Source organism: Vulpes lagopus, chromosome 21 (assembly GCF_018345385.1).
Source record: "Vulpes lagopus strain Blue_001 chromosome 21, ASM1834538v1, whole genome shotgun sequence".
Classification (NCBI taxonomy): Eukaryota; Metazoa; Chordata; class Mammalia; order Carnivora; family Canidae; genus Vulpes; species Vulpes lagopus.
In genome coordinates, this window is record NC_054844.1 from 28268291 (window position 1) to 28274290 (window position 6000).

The window sequence follows — 6000 nt, forward strand, 5'->3', positions numbered from 1 at the left end:
GAGTGACATGATTAGATTTATGCTTTTAAGTATCCAATTCTAGGTGTAGTGTGGAGAATGAATTAAAAGAAATAAGACTGAAGGCAGGCTGATTACTTCAGATTATGATGCTATAGTTTAGGCAAAATGTCAGTAAGGACCAAAATTGGACAAGAATGAACAAAAGAGGACAGACTGGGGAGATTTCAAGGAGGGAAAACAACAAGTACTTGGTTATTGACTGAATATAAATGAAAGAGAGGGCAAAGTCTAGAATAAGACCTCTGTTTCTAATTTGGATGGTGATCACAAGAATTGAGATTAAGAAAACTGGAAAGCAAACAGGTCTAGAGCAGAAGATAATCAGATCTAATCTGAGAAGGGGAAGGAGAAAGAGTAGAAGCTAGAGGGGGTGAAAGGTCGAGGGAAGTTTTTTTGTTTATATGTTTTGTTTTGTTTTCTTGTGTAAATAACTTGATCATGCTCATGGGCTAAGACTCAAGGATGAGTGAGTTAGGGAACCCCGGGTGCCTCAGTGGTTTATCACTGCCTTCAGCCCAGGGCGTGATCCTGGAGACCTGGAATCGAGACCCACATTGGGCTCCCTGCATGGAGCCTGCTTCTCCCTCTGCCTGTGTCTCTGCCTCTCTCTCTCTCTCTCTCTCTGTGTCTCTCATGAATAAATAAATAAAATCTTAAAAAAAAAAAAAAAAGGATGAGTGAGTTGAGAAGAAGAAATTGGAGATAAAGAGAAAACATATCTGATAAAGTAAGGTCCTGGGGAAAACAATGCAGAAGAGAATCAGGAGCAAAGGTGGATGAGTGAGTCTGGAGCAGTAGAATGATTATCTCATCCTCTAAGACTTACGGGAAGGTTGGAACCATGGTGGAAAATAAAGCCACATTTTTAGGAATGGGAGAGATCAGATATCTGTTGCTTAATGACCTGGATTTTTCTCCATGAAGTGGAAGCCAGTTAGTCTGTTTAAGAGTCAAAGTCCCACGCTTGAGTAGATTGAGAATTGTGAGGGAACCATTACTTTTTTTTTTTTTTTTTTTTTTGGAACCATTACTGAGTAGTGGGAGAGAGAGCTTTCAAAGGATTGTTGAGGAGGTTGAGGATTCAGCTGAGACTGGACATCATAAATTTGTAGTGGTGATCATCTGTAGTTGCCTAATTTTTCCTGCCTAGGAGGACTCAGCAGTTCTAGAAACAATAAGTTACTGGGCTAGGTGGGAGAGAAGATATGGATACAAAGAAGTGGGGAGGACTTTGGAGAGTGGTTTAAACAATCAACCATGCTGGTTGGAGTTAAGTAAGTAGAAAAAATAGACAATGTACTAAGCTGAATAATCGCCTTCAAAGATATCCTAACCCACAGAACCCATGAATGTTACCTTATATAGCAAAAGGGACTCTGTAGATGAGACTAAATTAAGGGCTTTAAGATGGGAGTTTAGGGATCCCTGGGGGACTCAGCGGTTTGGCGCCTGCCTTTGGCCCAGGGCTCTATTCTGGAGTCCTGGGATTGAGTCCCGCATTGGGCTCCCTGCATGGAGCCTGCTTCTCCCTCTGCCTGTGTCTCTGTCTCTCTCTGTCTCTCTATGTCTATCATAAATAAATAAATAAATAAATCTTTAAAAATAAAAAAAGATGGGAGTTTAGGAGTGCCTGACTGGCTCAGTTGGTACAGCGTGTGGCTCTTGATCTTGGAGGCGTGAGTTCAAAGTCCCATGTTGGGCATAGAACTTACTTTAAGAAAAAAAAAAAAGAGAGAGATTATTCTGATAATCTTGATGGACCCACCTATCATCGAAAGTGTCCTTAGAAGCAGGAGGCAGAGGGAGATTTACCATAGGAGGGAGAAGGCCATTTGACAAAAACAGAAGCAGAGCATGGAGTGATGACTTTGAAGATGGAAGAAGGGGCTACAAGCCAAGGAATATAAGTGTTCATTAAAAGCTGAAAAAGACAAGTTAATAGATTTCCTTTCAGGATCCAGAAACAATAAGCCACGCTGACCAACAACTCAATCTAGCCCAGTGAAACTGATTTTTTACTTCTGACCTCCAGATTTGTAAGAGAATAAATTTGTGTTCTTTTAAGTCACTATGTTTGTGGTAATTTGTTACAGCAGCAATTGGAAACTCATATAAGGGATGAAAGAAGATTTGTCAGAAAATTTGGACCTTGGGAGAGTTGTAGGACATGTATAAGCAAAGATGAAGGCATGGGAAAACGGGTGATAAAAAAAAAAAAGCAGCTAAGGAGAAGGTGACAATGTCCACAGCATACTTGGGAACCAGGAAACCAGCTTTCAAGAACAAAAAATGGTGCTTCTCCCTCTGCCTGTGTCTCTGCCTCTGTGTGTGTGTGTGTCTCATGAATAAATAAATCAATTCTTTAAAAAAAAAGATTTTATTTATTTATTCACGAGAGACACAGAAAGAGAGAGAGGCAGAGACACAGGCAGAGGGAGAAGCAGGCTCCATGCAGGGAACCCGACGTGGGACTCGATCCCGGGACTTCAGATTCACACCCTGGGCTGAAGGCAGGCACTAAACCGCTGAGCCACCCAGGGGTCCCATAAATAAATCAAATCTTAAAAAAAAAAAAAAAAAAGTACAAAAAATGGTGCTGGGAAATGAGGCTGGATTGGTAGGGTATGCCAAGTTGCTGAGGGCCTAGATTGCCTCCTTAAATGAGCTGGGCTGTGTTCTGTAGGCTTTGGTGGGGAGCCAAAGGAAGATGAACTTAAAATTGATTTAAATATTTGGAGCTGAGACACACTTCAAATACAAAGACTAGTTAAGTTTCAATGATCTTTGACTAGGCTAGTGGCAATGTGTATCTTTCAGGGTTCTCCATAGAAACAGAAGCAATAGGAGATAGAGATAGATGATAGCTAGCTAGCTAGATGATAGATAAATAGATGATAGATAGGTGATAGACAAGCTAGAGACCTATCGATCAATCAATCTATCTCTTACCTATGTAACTACAGAGACAGATGTATTTAGGAAACTGGCTCAGGCGCTTGTGGAGGCTGACAAGTCTAGAGTTTGTAGGATAGGCTGGAAACTCGGAACTGAAGCAAAAGTTGACACTGCAGTCTTGAGGGAGAATTACTTCTGCCATCACTTTTTGCTCTTACAGTCTTTTTGGGGCACCCATTTGGGCCCCCAGAGCTGGTGTAAAGACGATCATGAGCTGAAGATATTTGAGATTCAACAAATAGAGAAAAAGGCTTCCACAGAGTTCCCCTTATCTGACTAACAACAGCAACTTCTGGGAAACGCAGCTGCCAACAATTCCTCTTCAGGGCAGAGCTATTCCCAGAAGGGAGAAAGTGAATAAAAACCTACCCTAAACCCCTTGTACAGGGTTTTTTTCTTTTTTATAGCCCTGAAGGAAACAGAAAGACTACTCATACCTGTGGAGACAAACATTATCACAAACTTTCTTATCTCTTGTTTTTTCTCCTGAAAACCCATTTACCTTTCCGAAAGTCTTTGGTTTCCCATAAATGCCTTTCTTCCCTTCCCCTTCACTCATTAAGATGGTATAGAAGCCCCAAATTCTAACCACTGCTCTGATTACTCATCACTGAGGTCTCCTGCTATACACACAGTGTGTAATAAATAAGCACCATTTTCCCCCTTCCTGTTAATCTGCCTTTTGTCAGTTTAATTTGTAGCTCCCATGCCCTCGACCTAAGAGGATAGGGAAAAAATTTTTCCTCTCCTACACTCTAAATTGATTGGATGAGCTCCACCAACATTATCAAAGATAGCCTTCTTTACTTAAAGTCAACTGATTGTAGATGTTAACCACATCTACAAAATATCTTCATAGCAGTACACACTTAATCAAACACTAATTAATCTAACTAGGTACTATAGCCTAGCCAAGTTGACACATCAAACAAAGGAAGGATGGATAATGTAAAATAAGAATAATAATTAAGAAAATCTTAGCAGGATTTGGTGGTTGGCTAGGGTATGTGGGGAAAAGAGAAAAGGCTTGGAGTCAGTGGTTTACAACTATCCTTCTCACGTCTGTCCTACCCTTCACAATGGCACGTGGATTTCCAACAACTGGTTGAGGTTAGGGATGCAGCGTGTGGCAATGTAACAGAGGTCTACATAGGAATGGTCAATGGCCTTGGCCCCATAAGTGCTATGCTTTAGGGAAAAGTAATCCCAATAGAAATATTAACCTTTATAGAAAAAACAGCCTGTTACCTAAGAACTGAGTAATCATTTAGACAGAAGAAGAAAAAAGAGCAAGAAATGACATGAAAAAAATTTTCTGAAACATGAAAAAAACTGTCACTTTCCCCTAGGCATTGACATGCTGACTGGTTAATGCACTTGTTTCAAACCATTGAAATTTTAAACAATTGGTGTAACCTTGAGCACCAGTTTATGAGCTTTCTACATTTGACATAAGATTTATTCATCTGGGTTGGTGTTTTCCTGAGTTTCGTTTCTATTTTTAGGTTAGGGTTTCTTTCCCAGTGACACATGGGTACTACTTGTAAATTATAAGCTTGGCGTTTTGGCAACAGTAATAATGAAAACCTGAAGTATGAAGATTAAAAATCCTGCCTGGCCAGGTTTTCAAGTGAGCCTGGATGCACTTCACTTACTCTGTTAGACTGGTAACTTGTTGCCAACAGAAACCTAAAGAAGCACTTTCTGCAATTAATATGTTAACTATCATTAATGGCTTTGTTTTCTCCAGACAAGTTAACAGCACAGGAATTAGTCTTCAGTCTCGATAAGCTGGTTCTGAGAAATGAAAAGCACATGAGTTCAGGAAAGAGACTACAACCAAGCAGTGAATCTAGCTGCAAAATGCTTTGCCCTCCAAGGTGAATTAAAACCTTGAACTTAGAAGTCAATATGACAGACTTTATTTAATGTGCCAGAAATGATTGGTGGCACAAGCTTCATAGCTTCCGGTCCAAATCTTTCTACATCAGCATATGGCTTTCTACAGCCCCAAGGACACCAAGCCCCCAGTACGCAGCCCAGGACTCTCCAGTTCTCCATATCCGGCACTTCATTCACTCTCGGAAAAGCCATTTTCAACACCTCACTCAATTCCTCATACTTCTCAAGGTATCTAAATTGCACCTGCAGACCAATGGCTAAGCTAGGGGTGGAGGAGGGAGGAAATTAATATTTGATATTGTCCCCTGCAATGGAAGGCACCATGCACCTCTTATCTACATTATCCCTTTTATCTGCTTTATCTCTTTACCTATTCCTGTGAGTGAAGCATTATTATTCTCATAGCCTTTCTTATCACCGAGCAAAATAAACTTAAGAGAAATGAAGTAAAGTCTCACAGCTAGTAAATGATAGAAATGGGATTGTACCCCGGCCCTTTTGAATCCAAATACTGGTATTTTACTCAAACTGCATTATGAACTGTCATTTTTGCCTACTTAGTTTATCAGGACAATTTCCCGAGGAAGGGATACCTCTTCTCAGTTTGTCTATCACTAAGGGTATGTGGAGTCGTCCTACAGCTTACCTACACAGTCACATTTCCCAAAACATTTGTTTAGTTAGTACAAATAAGAACAAATCAACTTGGGTCTCTGAACTGTTTTTACAGCTTCCAAAGGACACTGTCCATCTTCTGTCTGAATCTTGGTGTGATGGAAGAGCAATGGGCCATTCAGCAATTGGAGTGCTGCAGCTGGGTGACATGGGAGCCACGTGTTCTGCCCCCCCCCCCCACCGCTGTAGGGGGGTCCTGAGCTCTGAGATGATGCAGTGAGCTGCCACTGTCCTTCCAACACCACAGGAATACATCACGCAGCAACGGGGCAGTACTATTCTCAAGGGGGTTTCATATCCACTATCTCATCCCAACTTCGAACACCATTCTCAGAAAATTAAGTTGCGGGAAACTCTTATTCGACCCTCCACTCTCTGTGCTGGAACAAGAAGAGGAATAATATAAGCCTTTTCCTGGTTAATTGTAGTTGATAAATGCATGATTTC